Source organism: Halichoerus grypus, chromosome 8, assembly GCF_964656455.1.
Source record: "Halichoerus grypus chromosome 8, mHalGry1.hap1.1, whole genome shotgun sequence".
NCBI lineage: Eukaryota > Metazoa > Chordata > Mammalia > Carnivora > Phocidae > Halichoerus > Halichoerus grypus.
This window is the reverse complement of record NC_135719.1, coordinates 118,894,629-118,917,574: the sequence shown is the minus strand read 5'-3', so window position 1 is coordinate 118,917,574 and position 22,946 is coordinate 118,894,629. Positions and strand designations below refer to the sequence as shown.

The 22,946-nt window shown below is 38.0% G+C and overlaps 1 protein-coding gene across 5 annotated transcripts in view; it reads right to left on the bottom strand.

The window, feature by feature from the left end:
• The window catches only part of PALS1 (protein associated with LIN7 1, MAGUK p55 family member), a 77,581-nt gene extending 54,889 nt beyond the window's left edge, over positions 1-22,692 (bottom strand). For 2 of the 5 annotated variants that reach the window (XM_036071151.2, XM_078053823.1), the window contains exons 1-2: positions 22,563-22,692; positions 2,381-2,462 (exon numbers count right to left, since the gene is read on the bottom strand). The gene's annotated coding sequence lies outside the window, so the exon portion shown is untranslated. Of the gene's footprint in view, positions 1-2,380; positions 2,463-12,138; positions 12,186-22,440 lie in introns of those variants that run through there. The other 3 variants (XM_078053821.1, XM_078053822.1, XM_078053824.1) reach the window with 2 other exon arrangements.
• Between the last annotated feature and the right edge of the window lie 254 nt (positions 22,693-22,946).

Genomic DNA, 22,946 nt, shown 5'->3' with positions numbered 1-22,946 from the left:
GGAAAAATAAGCAAGAGGCCATATGAACAAAAGGCAGGAAGATAAAAGGTGTGGGAAAAGTACAAATAAGGCTAGTTGAACTAAGGCAGTCAGCTTGTACAAGAGAATAGCAGCTAGAAAGTTTGATTGGGTCCAACTTACAAAAGGTCTTAAACATAAGTCCCTAATTCTCAAGACAATAAGAAAGTCATCAAAGATTTAGAAAAGAAGAGTGATTTGTACATAAATGTAACTGAGCATTTACTCTTGGCTAGGTACTAGGGTTATAGAGACAGGATTCCTGCCCATTAGCTTATCTACCAAAATGTCCTACAGGGATCTAGAAATTAACATGTCCAGAGTTAAACTCATTATTTCCCTTTAATCCCCTCATATTTCTCCTTAATCTTCTTCCTCCACTCTCAGTTCTAATTAATGCCATTATACTTACTCAGTTACCCAAGACAGCATAATATTTAAGAGAACAGGCTCCAGAATCAGACTACCTAGGATCTAATCCTTGCCTACTCTCCTTTTAAAAGTCTCAGTTGAAATACATCCTCCTCCAGATTTCCATGACTCCCCAAACTGGTTATGTGCCTGCTCTGAAATCCCACAGCCCCTGTCACATCTCTGATCAAACCAGACTACAGCTATTTGTATCTCTGTCTGCCCGCCCCATCAGACTAGAAGCCTTTAAAGGTCAGGAACCATACTGACTCATCTCTGGATCCATGATACTGTCCAGCAGAGGGACCAAGCAAATAGGGAGGCTTCAGAATAGGAACCTAGGCAGTGTGACTCCAGGACCAGTATCTTTGGGTTACTAGATGGATGGCAAATATCCTTAAGATGGAAAATACAGGAGAACAATTAGATAGAAGAGGACAGAAACTGAAGGGTAATATGGGTTTAGTTTTAGACACATTAATTTGAAGGTGACTACAGGTCATATGGGTAAATGATCTACACCTATTAAGCAGGGATCTATCTTATTCATCTCTATAGCCCTGACATCTAGCAAGGGACAAATGCTTAATTAAGCATATGAGTAAAATCGCTCCTATGTTCAAATACCTCTAATGGCTTTCATATTGCTTAGAGAACAGAGTCCCAACTCACAAGGTAAATCCAAACTTTCTATTTCCAACACAAACTTTCTAAGTTTGCTTCCTCATTTGTGTCTATCGCATATCTTTTTTCTTCCTGCCCAAGTACCTTATGAAATAAGAAATATAAACTGCTTCTCCTTTCATCTTCTGACTTCAAGATCTATCACAAGTCCCCATTTCCTTCAAGAAATCTTCCCAGACCGCCTTGGTTAAATAATGATCTCACCAAACAACACTCCAAAAGACTTTATAATGGTCACAAGTTAATTCATGAGGGCCATAAAAGATTCAAAAGTCCTTCCAGAATCAAAGAAACATTATGCTATGTCCTATAGTTCTAGCATCGAAATCATTATAATTCTTAAACAGGCAAACCATGAATACTCTAGCTCACATATGTAGTCAATACATATCAATAAAATGTGGCAATCCGAAGGAATTATACTCTCCCTTTCCAAAACACACACACACACACACACACACACACACACACACACACACACACACACACATGCATGCAAGCAAAAGAAAAAGAAGAAAGTCTTTTGACAATTCAGAAGCTGGTAAATAACTTAACTAGAGAATTACCTCCTTATGTGTAAATAAAAGACCGCCTTATGCAGATAATATAGTTACAGGTTCCTGGCCCTAAGACTATTCTATTCCTCTCTTCTCAACCTTCTAATTATAAGTTGTTTTTTAAATGCCTCAAAAGCCCACATTTCACATCCTCATCAGAGTCCCAGCTCATACCCCCACCCAAGAAAAAAATAAAAATAAAAATAAAAAAGAAGTCAAAACTCTTTACATAGGCCAAAAAACAAGAAAATGAATTTTCAGGTTGGCAGGCCAAAGCTGTTTCAGTGCTAGCTTCAAACCCGTTGGGGAGAAAGAGCTTTGCTTATGTGAGTTGGCTATAGGAGAAGGGGGTAAAGGGAAGCTAAATAGGCTTCAAATAATTAAAAAAAATTGAGACTGGGGGACCTGAAATAGCCTGAAGGATATAGGCCCACTGAAAACTCCACACCAAGAAACAGAACCATTTGTGTGACAGCTGGGGAACATGAAGATGGTCGTCTACACTAGTGTCCAGAACTCTGGATTTTTTTTTTCAATTATCCTTCCTCCCCTTCTCCCACAAGCAATGCCTTTTGACTAGCAGCTGGGAAGTTTCATTTTAAGTGATCAGCATTCCTCTGACATTCTAAGAAGTTGGACTATTTGTTTCCATAGAAACAGCTTTGTCAGCTAACAGAAGATTCAGGCCAAGAATAGTGAAAAGAACTTACGTTATGCAAATTGTAAAGAACTTGTCTACTATCCTCTTAGTTTTTCTTCTCTGGCTTTTCACAGAACGCAGGTTTTCTTACTCTGTAAAAGAGAGGAGAGACAATCAAGTGTAAAGGTCTGCAGTATTTTTTAGGGGGAAAGAGTGAGAGAGAAAGGTTAATTTAATATGATATCTAATTGTTTGCAGATGGCTAGGATTTCCTGGTATGAAGTAGTAAAAATGTAAATCCTCCCCCCCAATATTTAATAGACAGCAATTAAAATCAATGTGAATTACCTGAAATCAGTGAGGAGAAAGAAGTAAGCATAACTGGTAAGACCCTTTGCAGATTATTTTTGATGATACCTTTTGACCTCTAGTTTAAGGTTCAAATAAAAATGCAGTTTATATATTTTCTTTGTTTTAACTACAACTTCTGGACCAATTTTAAATATTATGAATAGCTTACGATGCTGAGAAAATGAGAAGTTAGGGATCTAAAAAGATAAAAAAGAATTTGACAGACAGGAACCATAGTTAATTCAGAGGGGGAAATTTTGATGCTACACTGGACCAAGACAGGAGAGGATCCTGCTGTCCTAATGGAGCTTATATTCCGGCAGAGTAACAGATAATACAGAGCAAACATGATAAGATGACTTCAGATAAAGAGCTAGAGAGAAAGTGAAACTAATATAATAAACAGTGATGTTTGGAAGGGACAGCATTAGATAAGAAGGCCAGGGAAGGCCTATTTTAGAAGGTGATATTTGCACTGAGACCTAAATGACAAAAAAAAAAAAGAAAAGAGTCAGCTGTGGGAAGGTCCAGAAATAAAGGGTTCCAGGTTGAGGGAACAGAAAGTACATTTCTATACAGATATCACCAGGAATCTCAATTTCAATATATCCCAAACTGACCTCAACTTCTTCCCTACTGTTAATTATACCACTATCTCCAAGATCTTAATCTTTTTCAAGCTCTATTATCTAGTCAGTTGCTAAGATCTGTGGATTGTACAAAGTTTTTAGAATCCACTGAAGGGTGGCAAAATAAGCCACCCCAAAATATCCCACTAAAAAATCATGTTCAGAAAATGAAAAGGCATGCTAAAAAAAAGGGAGAAATATTTGCAAATAATTATGTCCACTATAAACATTCTTACAACTCATTAAGTAAAAAAATCCAGTTTTTAAAAACAGAGCAAGAGATTTGACCACTTCACCAAAGAAGATATACAAGTAGCAGAAATGAACATTTGGAAAGATACTCAAAATAATTTTTTTAAAAAGATCTTATTTATTTATTTGACAGAGAGAGACACAGCGAGAAAGGGAACACAAGCAGGGGGAGTGGGAGGAGAAGCAGGCTTCCTGCCAAACAGGGAGCCCGATGCAGGGCTCCATCCCAGGATCCTGGGATCATGACCTGATCCAAAGGCAGACTCTTAACGACTGAGCCACCCAGGCGCCCAAATAATTCATTTTTTTAAAAAACTTTATTTATTTGAGAGAGAGAGAGAATGAGAGAGCAAGAGCGGGGAGGAGGGACAGAGGGAGAGGGAGAAGCAGACTCCCCACTGAGCAGGGAGCCTGACATGGGGCTCCATCCCAGGACCCTGGGATCATGACCTGAGCTGAAGATAGATGCTTAACCGACTGAGCCACTCAGGCACCCCGCAAAATAATTAATTTTTTAAAGACTAATGTACATTCATATACACTGTATTCAAAACAATTCATATATTCACATCATATTAAAAAATCCCCACAAAATGAAAGAATGGCGCATATACCATCTTCTCAAAGAAAAAACTTTAGCTATATCCAAAACTAAGTAAATACAAGTTAAAACTCAAATATTTTTGGGCTAGTCATGCAAAGTATTTAGCTCAGAAGTTATTACTGACAACTTTTTTTTTTACTTCAGTGAGAAAATGCTCCATTTGCTTATATCAAACACAAAGTTGAAGGTCTTTGGAGATATTCAAGACCACAAATTCACAGGAGGAATTGGTTAAAAGCCAAACAGTATCAAAGATATCAAATGGTTGGTTACTTGAACTCCCCCTTATCACCTTCAACAACTTGGTAATAAAAGATTAAATGAGTCCAAAAGGTTAGTCAAGTTTTTGAAAAGGTACTAGGACAAAAGGTAATTTATAACATTTTCAAACTGACCAGAAATGGATTTTTAAACATGTGGGATAAAATTACTTGTAATATGGCTTTCCAGTATATTGCTACCAATCAAGAATATATATGGCCTAGTTAGAGAACAAGAACAATCTTGATAAGGAACAGAGCCAGTGTAAGAGATAGAAGATAAAACCAGAGCTGACTGAATGCTAAGCTAAATTGTTTGAATTTTCTCCTGTAAGCAATGGGAAACTCTGGATTTCTGAGTTTTAAAAAAAGAACCAAAAATTGTCTTTTTAGAAAGTTAAATCTACACTGTAACCAGAGTTGACCAGGGGAAATGTAAGTAGAGTATCCAACAGAGATAATGTTTTAATACTTTATGCATGGAAGGATAAAGGAAGTAGCAGAAAGAATGAAAAAGGGATAATTTCAAACAATGGTTATTACAAAGGATAACTTGACAGGATTTGGAGACCAGTAGCCAAATATAATTCTAAAACATTGAGCATGAAAACTGAACCTGGAAGAAATTATGGGACCTTAAAATAGAAGAATTCAGAGAATAAGGTTTTCTCCTTGGGAGGGAGGGGAGGATGGGGAGAATTGGAAAGATGATAAATTCCATTTTAAAGGATAATTTTTGGCAGGCTAGGCAGGGAAACCAAAGAAAATGGGCTAGAAATGAAAATTTGTAAGTAATTTACATATTCATAGCTTACATTTGTAAAGCTTTTCAGTTTCCATAATAAATTCAAGCACATTATCTCATTTGAACTCACTTCAGTTTCCCTGAAAGGTAAGCAGGTTGGAGATCCCCATTTTCCAGAAGATACGCAGACATTGCAAGTTAGGTCACAGAGCTACAAGTAATAGAACAGAAACTAAAATCCAGATCAGTGAACCCTTATGTGGATCCACAGTGCAATGTCAGTTATATCTCTGTAAGATGAAACCACCCTGTCTACATACTTCTTTCAAAAATCACATAATTACATCATTCTTTTACTTTTAAAATATGATTAGAGAGAATTCATCTTTTCTCTTCAACTGACTGCTTCATAAAATGACACAGTAATTAATTTCACTTATATATTAACAGACTACAAGTTTACTATAACACCAGACTCTGGTAGCATAACATCTATTGCTCAAAGTTTCTAAATACTCAGCGAAGAAGAGGTAGTCAAGTGGAGAAATGATAGAAATGCATATAAATTTCTCATTTGAAAACTGACACTAAGATACAAACATTTCAGTTTCCTAGTGACATTTTAAAAATGTTACTCTCTACTCTGTATTGCTGCAATTTCAGTATGTGCTGCCAAACTAAGCTACATGTCCTACCTTGACAAACTGTTTTTAATAATAAAATATTAATTTATACCTTGAAAAATGAATACCATAAAAATAAAAAAGACTAGACAGACTAATCTTCTCAGATAAATTAGGTGTCCCTTGGGGTCAAATTTAAGTATTTCAAATTGTAACTGTAATATCCTTAAATATGTTAATAATTAATTACCCCAACTAGCATCAATTCTCCCTCCATAATATCTCACATATATCCCTAGCTTCTCATACTACTACCTTAAATCATATTCATATTATCTCTCTCAGGAGTTTTTCTATGAACTTCAAGTCACCCCCATCTTGTTCTATATCTAGTTGCCACTTACTTTGCACAGATGACCCTTGAATAACATGGGGGTTGAGAATTACTAACTACTAACAGCCTACTGTTGACAAGAAACCTTACTGATAATATAAACAGTTAACACATATTTTGTATGTTACATTTATCATATACTCTATCCTTACAATAAAGATAGAGAAAAGGAAATGCTACTAAGGAAATCAGAAGAAGTAAATATATCTATAGGACTGTACTGTATTTATGGGGGGGGATGGGAAGAACCTGCATACAAGTGGACCCAGGCAGTTCTAACCTGTGTTGTCCAAGGGTCAACTGTACTGCTGAGTAACTTTTCCTGAAGCACACCTATTATCATGGGTGTCCCTTTTCAAAAGTTTCTGTTGCCTTTCCCTTTTCTTAAGCTACCATTTACCCCAGGTTTACTATGTACCATTCTTCCACTGTGCTAAGTACCTAGTGTGCATTATCTCATTTAACCCTCACAACCATCTCCTTGCTGAATTTTCTAACTTAGCTTAGTAAAGACACTGACCTGTCCAATGTAAAAAGCTAAATGGCACAGCTGGGTCTCAAACTGAATTCTGTTTGACTCCAGGGTACTTTAACAACTTCTGGAGAACCCATTTCAAGTTCCTTAGCCTGTCATTCAAATGGCTCCCCTTGATTAGTCCTAGAATACTTTCCCCATTTCTCCCTCATCTTCCGAATCAAACTACTTGCTATTTCCAGTACAAGCCCTGCAACTTCCCACCTCCACAGCTTTGACATATTTGTTTCTTATACCCATAAAAAAAAAAAAATCCTTCCTGTTCAATTCTTTATCTGTTAAAATTTCCTTCTACCATTAAGAGTCTTATGAAATCTTCCTTACTCCTGCCTGCTCCCATCCACAACCTACACTTCTACGGTACTTAATCTATGCCCCTGCTGTAGCATTTATTTATACATTTCCTTCTCTCCATAAGTTATATTTCCCTTTTTAGTTAAATCACTAATATATCCCCATACATTCTGGTAGAAGACTCAATATACTCTTTAATGTATATATTCAAATAAATCAGGTAACCTATCAGTTTCTTCTTTTTTTTTTTTTTAAGTTATACCCTTTCTGGAGTCCTCCATTCTCTAGCTCTAAGCTGGATATTTTCTTTGTGCCCAGATTCACTCATCCTTCTCCATTTGCTCCAGGTCTAAGAATGTTGACCTCCACAGACTGCATTACTTATATTTTCTTATCTTCTAGTTTCTGGTGGGCTTGGCTAGGGAGAAGTACCCACTGGGAGGGAGAAGAGAGGGTTGGGTTCTTTATCCCTCCAGCTTCCTCCTGTGATTTGGCAGAGGTTATGTTCCTCTAAGGCCACAGTTCCCACTAGGTGGCTCCTCTCCTAAGGTAGTAACTAGTCCCTTCCTTGCCCATTCAGGCCTAGGCTAAGGCATTCCGCTGTTGGTAACCCTGAGATGCTTCTCAGTTCCCTTATCTCAACCCACGCATATCCTTGTAAACAGTCCCTTCATTAAACTCTCTTCCATTGCTCAGGTTTATTTTGCCATTTGTTTTCTGCATGGGATCTGACAAAAGCATATTCTAATCTGAATTTATTCTCTAAATCATTTTCATTCATTCATCTTTATCCTAAGAAATTCTTCTCACCTCTTTCCTCTTCATCTATTCCCTTCTCCTTGAGAGATCTCTAAAAGCTTCCTAAGAAAGGGTACATGGGGGTAAATTTTTTAAGACCTTGATTTACATGGTACCAGAGCAGATTACATCTTCTTTGAGTTATTCTTTTGCATCCTTGCCCCCAACCTTAATTCCTCACAGCTTCTCATGACTTCTAGGTCTGGCTTTTTGTTGGTTTCCCTAAGGAAGTATTTATAGTGAGAGTGACCCTTTTCTTACAACTAGACTAGGAAGAAAAACAAGCAGCGTAAATGTGTAAAAATATTTACCCTGGTATAAGTGACCAATTGAGTGACCAATCATGTCCCGTGTTGGAAACAACAAAGGAAAAGACATTATGTACTGCTGACTCTATAAACCAGTACAATGCTATGAAGGACAATTCTGCAGTCTACCAAAAATTTAAAATAAACCTTTGATATATCAGTTCTTTTTCTAGAAACCTATCCTATAAAGTATCTTTGAAACAATGTAAGGATGTTAATCTGTGTTTTCAACTATAAATTTAATAAAATCTAAACACAGATCAAGTATTTCCAATGAAAATTTATCATTCTAATTGAGATGTGCCATCAGTGTAAAATACACACCGGATTTCAAAGACTCCATATGGGAAAAAAAATGGATATAACACATCTCAGTTATTTTTAATGTCTGTTGAGATGGTAATATTTTATACATTATGTTAAATAAAATATACTATTAAAATAAATTTCAACTGTTTCTTTTAAAATTTTTTAATGTGGCTGCTAGAGTTGAAGCTCTGTATGAGCTGACAGGGAACAAAAGCGAGTGAATAAAGATAGCTTCAGAATGGTGTTTATATATCATATCACTTTTACAAATGCACATAAAGGATGTTTATAAAGTTATTAACAAAAAAATCTAGAAGAATATGCACAATATTGTTTTTGCCTAGTATCTCTGAAAAAGCAAAGATAACAGACCTCTCAGGTTTTTTTACTTGCACTTATGTACTATTTGAATATCTTACAAAATGCTGACCAAAATAAATGTGTTGCTTTTATAATTTGGAGGAAAAACACAAAGATATTACCTTTTTGAAAGGAAAAAACCCCATAGAAACTTTAAATTACAACTACTGTCTTAAAGTCTATAAAAATTAGCAGCAGCAACAAAGGCCTTTCAAGAGTTTTGGAATCTTTTCACAAAAAGAAGTAATCAAAATGTTATCCCTACAGCCCTAAACAATTTCATAAACAATACAACAATAAAATAAGAATTCCTTAAAAAAAAAATTCTTTTTTTTTTTAAAGGTTTTATTTGAGAGAGAGAGCACAAGTAGGCAGAGCAGCAGGCAGAGGGAGAGGGAGAAGCAGGCTCTCGCTGAGCAGGGAGCCCGATGCGGGACTCGATCCCAGGACCCTGGGATCATGACCTGAGCCAAAGGCAGACGCTTAACCGACTGAGGCACCCAGGCGCCCCCCCCAAAAGAATTCTTAAATAAAGCACTTAAGCAATCATTAGGAGCATGACTCTTTCGTACCCAAGACTTCCTCTGCCACACAACAAATATATTACATCTTTAATTTAAAAATGAGAGCAAACCAGTTTACCAAAAGAAGAGGAGGAATAATAAGAAAAATTTCAAAAGGGACCACCTACACTTTAAAATATAAAAGTCACGTTCATAATTTTGATAGCATTGATTCTTTCATCACGTTAATAATGCACAATGACAAACTCAAAAAATCCCAATTAACCAGACTCACATGACTATTGCTTTGCTTTCTTGATACTTATTTCTACGCCTATTCTATATAGATTTTCTCCATCCCCTTTAATCTTGGGTGTCAATCCTTTAGTCAATTACTTTCCCTGAAACATATACCACGAGTTACAGGTCTGTAAAAACACATTGTAAGAATTCCAACTTTTGACCTCAAGTGATTTACAGCTTACTAGAGAAAAAAATATGCTCTAAAGGTCAGCAAATTAGTAGATGATTACCTCTACCTAGATGACTTATTGGTATGCAATTCAACAACTGGCCATAAAAAAAAATGAGAACCGTTTGCCTTGCCTACCTAATAACTATTTCTGAGTTACCAGAACAAGATTATTAAGCAAAATTGATAATAAATATTCATATCTATTGCTCTCTACAAATCAGACTAAAGAAGGGGCAATGGAGAGTATTTTCAGGACCAGAAGTAGGGTTGTATCATCAGAACAGGAAAGAAGAATCTAAGAAAGAAGACCGATGATACAAATGTCACCAAGTTTAGAATCCATTGAACTACCACTGATGGAGGGCATGAATAACGTTCTGACTCTGACCAGATAGTATCAGAAGGCAAGAAAACATAAGAGGAATATTACGCAACAAGAGAAATAAGAACAAAAGGTCAATTTTAAAGATTACTGTAAATCCTGGAGCTAAAAAGGGTTATTAAAGTAAACTTTCATTCAATAATATAAGTACCCACTTGGTACAAAATCTTGGATAGTCGCCAACAAGAAAAAGATTGCTAAGGCAGAGTCTTTATCCTTAAGAAACTTAAAAATCTAGTGTGGAAATCAGATAAGCAAATAAACAAAACCCCTATATACTGCAATGCTACTTGATAAGTGCTGTACTACAACTGCAGAAAATTCTACAAGAATTACCTGCAGAGTAAGAGCATCCTAAGAAAACTTGTATAAATGGGAAAGAATGTAAGAGACAGATATGAAAGGTGTCCATCACACAACAGGGGGAAAAAAAGTAAACAAAATATTAAGACAAGCATGTTGGTATTTGTAAAATTAGACAGATGCTTTATTTAAATATAAGACTTTAAATTATGGTAATGAAACTCAATTCTGTGAATGCCTATTTAAAAATGTGTAGTAAAAATGATCTAGTGAAAAACATTCTGTAACAATTGAGTCAATAAGAGAAATTGATAAAACCAGGTAAAACTTGGGACGCCTGGGTGGCTCAGGCAGTTAAGCGTCTGCCTTCAGCTCAGTTCATGATCCCAGGGTCCTTCATCGAGTCCCGCATTGGGCTCCTTGCTCAGCCAGGAGCTTGCTTCTCCCTCTGCCTGCCGCTTCCCACCCCCCACCTCTGCGCTTGTGCTCTCTCTGACAAATAAATAAAATCTTAAAAAAAAAAAAAAAGTAAAACTTGATCTCACTACATATGTAAGCTGTTTTTAAATAAGGCAACATTATTTCCCACTGACTTTCACTGTTATTTCAGAGATGAACAGAACATTATTTCAACAATTACAATTCTTCATCACTGACTCAGTCTATGACACCTGATTCACACAATTCCTATAAAATTGCTTAATCAGATTATTGATAATCACACAATCTACTCAAAATATATTAAAATATAATTTATTAAAATGCAGTTCACTGATATTCCATGTGAATGTCACAAAACAGGCTTGTATTCTACCTACCTCTTATCTAACATTTATGGAGTGCTTAATACACACCAAGGCACTATGCTAACCTTTTTTAATTTTTTTTAAAGTAGGCTCTACGCCCAGCATGGAGCCCAACTCGGGGCGTGAACTCAAGACCCTGCGATCAAGACCTGAGCCGAGATCAAGAGTCAGATGCTTAATCAAGTCACCCAGGTGCCCCTATGCTACCCATTCTTGATATGGCATCTCAGTTAATCCTAAAAATAAGGCTCTGAAGGGGATCACAATATGCTACCCAAAATGTGACACTTTGACATAAGGATTTTTTTGAGCTAAAGGCAATTAAGAAACAGCAGACACAGCGGCGGGGTGGGGGGGGGGGGGGACTCTGGGCTCTCCCCTTACCCAGCTAAAAAGCAGGGCATTAGTTTCCTTTTGTAAAGATAACAGAGCGAGAACTCTTAATCCTGGGAGGTTACTCTCATCAATGGAGAAGGCACCAGCTTAAATCTGTATAACAAACCTTACTAAATTTTATCTTTCATTAGTTTCCCCACATATTTACATTCCCACAATTTACATCTCCTAAAGGCCTAAACGTCTTTTCCTTTGTCTTGTCACTTCTCCACAATTTATTGCTCAGTCTCACTGCTTCTTTGGGTCAATTCTTTTCTATGAAGGTCTCAATATGCACAGTTAGTAATAGGTTATTTTTCCTGTTAATCTGTCTTTTGTTTCAGTGAACCTACGAGGATAGAAAAAGTCTTTTCCTCCTCTACATCCCTCTGAATCAGGCACTAATATAATCCCCATTCTACAAATAAGGAGGCAGTCTTTGATGAGTTAACATGCCCAGAGTCACACCCAAGACAAGAAGGTATTGCAGCGTAAGTCTGACTCTATAGCCTGAGTACTTACTCCATGCAAAGACGGTAACTGCACCGTAATGCCTATCAGTAAAGACCCTAGGAAAAGCAAGAAAAAGCCATTAGCAAATTTATCTGTTTGTATCTATATCTTTACAGAGAACGTTAATCAAGAACACGTGAAAGTTAGACACCCCCACTCCCATTAAACATACTTATGGCCGACATAGGACCAACGGAACTGCATTTTGAATCTCAAATTCTAACACATTATAGGGGGTGACTAGGTTAGAACAGTCTCTGGTATTAAGCTCACCAGCAAAGCTAAAGTTTAAACAAGTAAATGATGCTGAGCAAAATAAGTCAATCAGAGAAAGACATGTATCATATGATCTCACTGATATGAGGAATTCTTAATCTCAGGAAACAAACTGAGGGTTGCTGGAGTGGTGGGGGGTGGGAGGGGTGGGGTGGCTGGGTGATAGACACTGGGGAGGGTATGTGCTATGGTGAGCGCTGTGAATTGTGTAAGACTGCTGAATCACAGACCTGTACCTCTGAAACAAATAATACATTATATGTTAAAAAAAAAAAAGAAGATAGTAGGAAGGGAGAAATGAAGGGGGAGAAATCAGAGGGGGAGATGAACCACGAGAGACTATGGACTCTGAGAACAAACTGAGGGATCTAGAGGGGTGGGAGGTGGGGGAATGGGTTAGCCTGGGGATGGGTATTAAAGAGGGCACGTACTGAATGGAGCACTGGGTGTTATACGCAAACAATGAATCATGGAACACTACATCAAAAACTAATGATGTAATGTATGGTGATTAACATAACATAATAAAAAAAAAGTGCAAATTGGGAACAAGCATCTCCTCTGTGCCATATTGGGCAGTGAGATACTAACAGGTCATACCCTTAAGGAGCTTGCAATTTACAGGTTCAAGATTCTTCACTTTAATTCAAGTACATTTTAAACACTAAATCAAAACCAGCTTTCCTCAAAAGGATTTTCATTTTACAAAAAAGACACTGTTAAAATAAGCCTTAAGACAGGCTAAAATACAGGCAAAGTAGAAAAATCCACGGGCTTTGGAGTCAAATAAACTGAATTCAAATCCTTGCTATTGCTTGCAATAAGACTTTGGATAAAACAGTTAATCTCTCCAAGCCTCTGTTTCCTCATTTGTAAAAGGGAGAATACTGATAAAAACCTTACAATGTAGCAGTTAATATTTAAAGTATATACAAAGAATATACATACTGCATAACACATTAAGAGACAGGGAAGGGATACTGTTCTAGTAAGAGTTAGGAGAAAGCAAAAAATACTGTGATTTAGCCAAATGAATTACTACTCTTACCATAAAGTTTAAGTGTAAAAGGAGAAGCTATAAAGTATAAATCGGTAAGGTATATAAAGAACACTCCCTTCAAGATGCCTACAAAGAATTATCAAATTTCCTTTCATAAACTCTTAAGTATCTATTGATTTCTTTTAAAGTGAATCATTTTGAAAAACATCTGCAGGTCACTTGTATAGTCCTTAGATGAATCACCGGGGTTAGAGGTTGAAAACTGGGGTTCACAACCTAATTTCCATGAATCCCCTGATACTATATACATAACATTGTGTGTTTCAGGGGAAGGGTCCAAAGAACCATCAGATTCGCAAAACATTAACAGTAGTTAAATGTGCTAGTCCAGTATTAATAAACTGGAATTTATACAATTTCCAGCAGAGTACACTCACAGGAGGCAATTATTTTATTTTTATTTTTTCTTAAAGATTTTTATTTATTTATTTGACAGAAAGACAGTGAGAGAGGGAGCACAAGCAGGGGGACTGGGAGAGGGAGAAGCAGGCTTCCTGCAGAGCAGGGAGCCCTATGCGGGGCTTGATCCCAGGACCGCGCCCCCCCCCAATCATGACCTGAGCCAAAGGCAAACAACTAACGACTGAGCCACCCAGGCACCCTGAGGCAATTATTTTAAACTGCTTTTTAAGATTTTATTTACTTATTTGAGAGAGAGAGAGAGAGAGAGAGTGAGAGAGAGCATGAGTGAGGAGGAGAGGAAAAGCAGGCTCCCCGTGAGCAGGGAGCCTGATGCAGGGCTGGGTCCCAGGAACCTGTGATCATGACCTAAGCAGAAGGCAGATGCTTAACGTACTGAGCCACCCAGGCACCTTAAATGAATGCAGTGTTAAATGAACTTCTGAAGCATACAAGCAAAATACAGAAAGGCTACTTCTTAGGTCAAATCAAAGTAATGCATTTTTTTTTAAAGATTTTTACTTGGGGCGCCTGGGTGGCTCAGATGGTTGGGCGTCTGCCTTCGGCTCGGGTCATGATCCCAGGGTCCTGGGATCGAGCCCCACATCGGGCTCCTGGCTCAGCGAGGAGCCTGCTTTTCCCTCGGCCTCTGCCTCTCTCCCTGCTCATGCTTTCTCTCTCTCTCTCTCTGTATCTGTGTCTCAAATGAATAAATAAAAAATCTTTAAAAAAAAAAAGATTTTTACTTATTTATTTGAGAGAGCGTGAGAGTGCACACGCGAGAGCAGTGGGAGGGGCAAAGGGGAGGGAAAGGGACAGCAGACTCACTGCAGAGCACGGAGCCCCAAACGGATCCCACCACCCAGAGATCATGACCTGAGCGGAAATCAAGAGTTGGACGCAAACCCACTGAGCCACCCAGATGCCCCCAAATTAATGCATTTTAAGTGACATTATCAAACATTTTCTGTGACAATGTAAAACCTTCAAAATATGAAATCATATTTCAAAACAAATTCTCAGTTTTTTGATGTGAAGTTTCTGATACTATTGTGAAGCCACGCAGTTATAACTTAAATCAAAAAAACCCCCATAATTTAACACAATTTAGCTATAAATACAAACACAATTATTTATAATTCTTATTCTAATAATTTCTAATATTTGGAGTAAGTATTTAGATATACTACAAACTGTAAAAATGCTGAATCTCCTTAATTATTTCTTATCTGTCGATTTGTCACAAAGCATTGTGCAGTAATAAAACTGGATGAAGAGAAGCAAATATTAAGTATCTACTATGTGCCAGAAAATTTCGCTCTGTGCCTTCCACACCTTATTTTAATCTTTTCAATCATCTTCTGAGGTGGCTACATGTTATAAGATGAGGAAACAGAGCTTGGCTGGGAATTACAGAATGGACTAACTTCCCAATTCAGCTGATCCTAAGGTTCTTCCACTAGATTACTATAATTATTTTCATTTCTCCTGCTGACTTTTTGCCTAAAACAAAAGTAGGCAAACGAAGCCCATAGGTCAAATCAGGCACACACTGTTTTTATAAAGTTTTATTGGAATATTCATTCACTTCTTTGGTTGCCTTTGCACTGTCACAGCAGAGTTGAGTACTTGCAACAGAAATGATATGGCCCCCAAAGCATAAATATTTACTATCTGGCCTGTTACAGAAAGTTGTTAACCCCTGCCTAAAAGGATCAAAAATGCCAAGAACTTCAGAGGCCTCAAAACTTCAATGTTTAGGGTTTTTGGGAAAACTATTAACGTAATAAAGGAACTTTAAAATTATATGAGACAAAAGGCCAAATTGCTTGAATATTTTGATTAAATCATATAAGCCCAAACTTATAAAAGTGATAAAATTAAACAGCTTAATTATGAGATTACTGAAACCTTATTTTCATAATAAACTGTTTTCTGTAGTTTGAATTGATGGAGGAAAACTTCACAATTCAAAGTGTTATGAGCATGCATCTTTTTTACCATGCACCCAAATTTTTCATGAACATCTTCTGTAGAGCAAAAGGGAGCCTGGCTTTTTCTAATAAGTAATTTATATTTCACTTCACACTTTATGATTTAATACATTCACTGAATTCATTCTACTCTAAAACAAACATATATGTAATTTCTCAAAGGTCTACAGTTGATTTTCTGGCGTGAGAAAGGAGCCTGGGTTTTTGCTGTTGTGTTTTTTTCAAAATTCCCATTGCTTTTACTCCAAGTAAAAAAACCAATTAAATAATTTTATCTTCATTCAAAATATACTTCGGCATTTAAATATAAATGTATTGTTTAAATAAACAACTTTCCTGGGGCGCCTGGTCGGCTCAGTCGGTTGGTTAAGAGTCTGCCTTCAGCTCCGGTCATGATCCCAGGGTCCTGGGACAGAGCCCCGCACTGATTCACATTGCTTTGGGCTCCTTGCTCAGCAGGGAGCCTGCTTCTCCTTCTCTCTCTCCCTCTGCTTGTGCACACTCTCTCTCTTTTGCTATCTCTCTGTCAAATAAATAAATAAAATCTTTAAATAAACAACTTTCCTAAATTAACTCAGCATGAAGAATGTTTGATTATAATGATACAAATAATATTTTCTTTCTTCATTTATTAATTTTAAACAGGAATTCTGCAGTGGTAAACTACAGTTTATAAACTCCAGTACAGATCAAGAAAACTTAAGTTGTACCAACATGTAAAATTTACATAATTGTTAAGGAACATCTTGACTCCTCTGACTTTATAAACACTTTAGTTCACAAAATCTTATATTTGGTTTCCTTCTTCATTTTTAAGAATGTTAATGTATATAAATCAAAGAATAATCCAAAATTATTTTGTTTGAAACAACTACAGAGCTTTCCTAGAACCAAAAATTAATCAGTGTAAGTCACCATACTAACAGATTAAACATAAGAAATCCACATGATTATCTCAATAGATGCAGAAAATGCATTTGACAAAATTCAACATCTACTCATGATAAAAATCCTAGGCAATACCTTGGAGGAAATTTCCTTAACCTGATTTAGAGAATCTACAAAATTACCTACAGGTAACATCATATTTATAATTTTTAAAAAAGATTTATTTATTTTAGAGAAGTGAGCAAGTGAGTGTGGGGGTGGGAGGGAGGAAGACAGAATCTCAAGTAGACTCCCCACTCAGTGGGGATCCCCAAAGCGGGTCTCTTGAATGTTCTCCTTTTAAGACTGCAAACAAGGCAAAGATGTTCCCTTTCATTCCTCCTATTCAAACTTCTCACTAGACTGTGAGATGTGCAGTTAGTGCAATAAATCAAGAAAAAGAAAAGGTATACAGATTAGAAACAGTTCTTTAGTCACAGACAACAGGACTGTCAACTCAGAAAATCCTAAGAAATCTATCCCCAAAAAAACCCCTAGAACTAATAAATGAGTTTCATAAAAACTGAGGATACAAAGTCAATACAAAAGAAATCAACTGTAATTCAATATACTAGCAACGATCAATTGGAAACCCACGTTTGTTTTTTTTAAGATTTTATTTCACAGAAAGAGAGCGTAGGCGCACAAGCAGGGGGAGCAGGAGCAGGAGAGGCAGAAGCAGGCTCCCTGCTCTGCGGGGATGCAGGGCTCCATCCCAGGACCTGACCTGAGCCAAAGGCAGATGCTTAACCGACTGAGCCACCCAGGCACCCCAAAAGCCACGTTTTTTTAAAAAGACCCTTTATAATAGGACCAAAAAAACTGAAATACTTAGGTATAGATTTAATAAAATATTTGCAGGATCTATATGCTGAAAACTACAAAACATTCATGAAAGGAAGCAAAGACCTAAATAAATGGAGGAAAATACTATGTTCATAGATTGGAAAACTCCATTTTGTTAAAATGTCAATTATCCTCAAGTCGACCTATAGATTAAGCACAATCCTAATCAAAATGCTAGCAGATTTTTTTTTGTGGATATCAACAAGCTAATCCTAAAATTTATATGGAAAGGCAAAAGAACTAAAATAGCTAAAACAATTTTTTGAAAAGAATACAAGTTGGGGAACTCACATTACCTGATTTCAAGACTTATTTTAAAACTACAGTAATCAAGACACTGACAGTAGCAAAGGATAAGTGTATCAATGAAACACAGAAGTCTAGAAAGACCCACAAAAATGTAGTCAAAGGGTTTTTGACCAGGACACAAAGGCAATTCCATGGAGAAAGGAAAGTCTTTTCAACAAATGGTCATGGGACAATTGGACAAATAAATGAAACTCAACCCAAAATTCTCTTTATAATAAAAATTAACTCAAAATGGAACACAGATCTAAATATAAAATATAAAACTATAATACTTGTAAAAGAAAACATAGGAGAAACCTTTGTGACCTTGGATTAGACAAAAAGTGCTTATATACAACGTCAGAAGATCCATAAAAAAATGCTAATACTCTGGACTTCATCAAAATATAAAACCTCTGTACTTCAAAAGCCACTGTTAAGAGGATGGAAAAGGCAAGCAACACACTGGAGAAAATCTTTTTAACAATCACCTGTCAGACAATGGACTATGAAAAACTCTCAAAAGTCAACATTTAGAAAATCCAATTTTAAAATGGACAAAAGAGGGGCGCCTGGGTGGCTCAGTCGTTAAGCATCTGCCTTCAGCTCAGGTCATGATCCCAGGGTCCTGGGATCGAGCCCCGCATCGGGCTCCCTGCTCAGCGGGTCTCCCTGCTCAGCAGGAAGCCTGCTTCTCCCTCTCCCACTCTCCCTGCTTGTGTTCCCTCTCTCGCTGTGTTTCTGTCAAATAAATAAATAAAATCTTTTAAAAAAATAATAAAAAATAAAATGGACAAAAGATTTCACTTCACCAAAGAAGATATACAGATGGCAGATAAGCATATGAAAAGATATTCAACATCATTAGATAAAAACCACGTGAGAAACTGCTACAAACCTATCAGAATGTAAAACTAAAAAAACTGACCATACAAAGTGATGAGGATGTAAAATAACTGGAACATTCTTCATACATTGCTGGTAGGAATATAAAGCAGTTCAGCCTCTTCGGAAAAAAACAATTTGCTGTTGTAACAAATTACCACAAACTTGGTTGTTTAAAAATAACACAAATTTATTATTTTACTGTTCTGTACATTAAAAATCTGACCTAGGTCTCCCTGGGCTAAAATCAAGATGCTGGCAGAGCTGCATTCTCTTTTGGAGGCTCCAAACGTTAATCCATTTCCTAGCCTTTTCCAGCTTCTAGAGACCACCACATGCCTTAGCTTAAGGCTCTTCTCTCCATCCTCAAAACCAAGAACTCTTCATCTATCTGGAGCGGCTTCTGTTTTTATATCTTTTCTTTCTTACTCTACTACTTCTTTTTTTCCCTTTTAAGGACATTTGTGATACACTGGACCCACCTGGGTAAACCAGCATACTCTCTCTATTTTAAAGTCAGTTGATTAGCAACCTTAATTCCACTGCAACTTTAATTTGCCTTTGCTGTAACCTAGTTTATTCACAGGTTCCAGGGATTAGTATATCTTTAGTCTACCTACCACGGGACTGTTTTTTAAGTGAAGTTAAACATACACTTCCATATAACCCAGAAATGAAGACTTATGTTCACACAAAAACCTGTTCCCTGAGATTTATAGCAACTTTTTCAGAGTTAAAAAAATTTTTAAAAATTTTAAAACTAACTCAAATATCCTTCAACTGGTGAACAAACTGTGGTACATCCCTACAATGGAATACTACATTCAGCAGTAAAACAGAAGGAACTGCTGATACACTCACAACATGGATGAATACTCAACTGTATTATGCTAAATGAAAGAAACCAGACTCAAAAGGCTAAATACTGAATGATTCCATTTATATGACAGTCTAGAAAAGACAGACTATAGGGAAAGACAGATCATTAATTGCCAAGGATTACAGGTGAGGGAAGGGTTGATTATAGAAGGGCAGCTTAAGGGAATTTTATAGGTGCTGGACCTATACCTGATTTTGGTAGGTACACAGATCTACGCATTTGTCAAAACAACTGTACAACAAGAATTGTACAAAAACAAAACAAAACTTCATTTCATGTAAATTAAAAATAAAGTTAAAATCTTTTTTTTTTTTTCAAAGATTTTATTTATTTATTTGACAGAGAGAGAGAGAGCAAGAGCAGGAACACAAGCAGGAGGAGTGGGAGAGGGAGAAGCAGGCCCCCTGCTGAGCAGGGAGCCCGATGCAGGACCCGATCCCAGGACCCTGGGATCACGACCTGAGCCGAAGGCAGACGCTTAACGACTGAGCCACCCAGGCGCCCCTAAAGTTAAAATCTTTTTAAAACAAGGAAAATGAAACATCATTTATCAGATTGGCAAAAATTTAAAAATCTGACCATGCCAATCAGACAAATCCAAGCGTGAGCAAAGATGATTTCTATACTGTTATAAATTGTTAAACTTTAGAGGGTAATTTGGCTGCAGCTAGTAAAGCTTAAAATGCACATCAACCTATGGCCCAGCAATTCCAATTAGGGTAGGTATACATTCTAGGAAACCCTCACACATGTGTCTGAGGAGACATGCACAAAGATATTCACTAAACACTGTTTGAAATACTGAAAAACTGAAAACAACCCTTTTGCAGGGGAATGAATTAATGGTGGTCGGTGGTTGTTAAAATAAGAGAGAAATGCATAAAGGAAAGAATCAACCCTGCTAAATACATACAGGAGTTTGAGAAGAATATTTTATTGGTTTGTTTATCTAATAATAGTATATATATAGTGAAAAGAGCACTGTACTTGGAATCTGGAGACAAGTATTCTAGCATTTAGTTCCAACTCTGCCACTAACAAGCAGTCAAACTGTGGACTACTTAACTCTACAAACCTCACTTCCTTTTCCTGGAAAACACTAAGATTATTTCCTAACTCAAGAACTCTATCATTCAATAAATATATAGTCAAAATTTATATATATTCAATATATAGTCAAAAATTATATTCTAAGAACGTTATGTTGAGAAATTTTCCCCAGACACCCTGAAATCAGAAACTATCAGAGAAACAGAACATCTTAGTAAATTGATACATATAATGGACCAAATTTCTTGTTATGTTTGTGCTGAACTTTTTAATCAAGATCATAAATCAGAAAGAGCCTATAAAGAGCTAAACCCACCATACTGACTCAGGTCACCCTCAAGTAAAACTCTCCCATTTTAATATTCTAAAACAAGTTAATATTATTAATGAGTCCATCTTTACTTGTCAAGTTCTGGTCTGTCTAGCCAAAAGTCATTTAAATACATGGTAAAATTTACTTGGTCCTTTTTAGCAAAGATAAAATAATGAATTGCTTTTCGTATTTTTGCCCGTTTCATCTATAAAGATCTTACATTATAATTTAATAGCTTTAGCCTACTACAATAGTTTAAAGAGCCTTTTAAAACTTCATATGCCATGTCCACAGGGAACTAGTAAAAAACCAGTAGTTCATAATCCAAAAAAGCTTACTTAACAATTTCATTACCACCAATACTTAAACTTCAAAAGACACCAATAACCACATGTCATTTGTTCCTATTGCAGAATTTAATAGGTTATTAACTTCTGGTATAATCCAAAGGCATAATTAGGATACTACCATTAAAGCACGAAATTACTTTTTTCTAAAAAATCAGAAATATTAACACCTTTTACCCTGTCAGGAAAATCAAAATTTCGAAAGTCCTGTTCTACAGGATTTCAAATCTAAATTCTCACAATTCTAAAGGAGTACGGAGACAAAACACACACTGTATGCTACTTCTAAAAACCTCTCAGCTATCAAGATTTTAATTTTAGCGCCAACTGCCAAGAAAAACCTTCCGACCGAAACCTAAATTCCGTACACATTACTGTAAGCCAATCAACTAAACAGGTGAGTTACTATTATTAGGAAGTTACATAATTTACGCCAAAGATTGTTTAAAGCGTCTTTCATTAAATGAGGGTTATAATAATTTACAGGCTTCAAAGTTCACCTTGCAAACTTCAAGTAAATTACCAGAAACCATTAACGAGATGAGGCTTTTCTTTAAAAGTGGACACAAGGAAGTAGGAACTGTTTATTTGTTTAAAGAACGCAATAAGCACCGAATACCAGGAGCTGAGTCAGGCAGAGGAACGCTGACTACATTCCGTCTTCTAAAGGAAAGTGTTCGCCCCACCGATTTCCCCCGCCCGGCCTGAGAGGGAGTCCAGGGAGCCGCGAAGCCGGGCACGGGGGACGCCGAGGGCAGGGGACTCCCTGCCGTGTCCCCTGCAACCCCGGCCGGGCTGGCTGGAGCCCCCGCCAAGGTGGTCCCATGCCAAGGCAGAGGGAGCGGGCAGGGCCGGGCAGCGTCCCCCCGAGGGACAAAGGTTGGGCTCACGCCGCCCGGGGCAGCCAGCCCAGCAGCCCCGAGTCCCTCCCGGGCCGAGCGGCGAGTGGGGGAGGGGACAAGCCCCGCCGCCCCTCCCCCCGACGCGCTCCCCGGGACCTGTTGATTAAGATCTCCACAAACAGCTGCCGCTGGTCCGCCTCTTACCTCTGCGCCACCGCGGCCGCCGATCCTCCCGCCCCGGCCGCTCCCACACACTGCACAAACGACAGCTCCCCTGCGGCACTTAAAACACCGGATAAAGAATCCAGAAACTCCCGATTCCCCACCTCACAATCCTTAGACCCCGCCTCCGCCCCACCGCCAGTCGCCGCCGTCGCCGCCGCCGCCAGCGACTCACTCCACCTCGAGACCGCGCGAGACCGGCCCCCGCGGCCGCCGCGAGACCGCGCACGCGCCCCCGGGACGCTGGCGCAGCGGGCGCGCCTATCCCAGTTCCTTCTCGGCGCGCCCCGCCCGCTGCTAGGCCGAGAGGCTGGCGCGGTTCGCCCAATCCCGCGCCGGCGTGGAGAGAGGGCCCACTCATTGGTCCGCTCCGCAGCCCCCAGCGGCGGGTCGCGCGCACTCGCGCACCTCTAAGGAAGGCTGGAGCTGCTTCGTGCTCGCCAGCACAAGGGCTGTGTGGGGACGTGAGGTTTCCCTGAGACACAGTC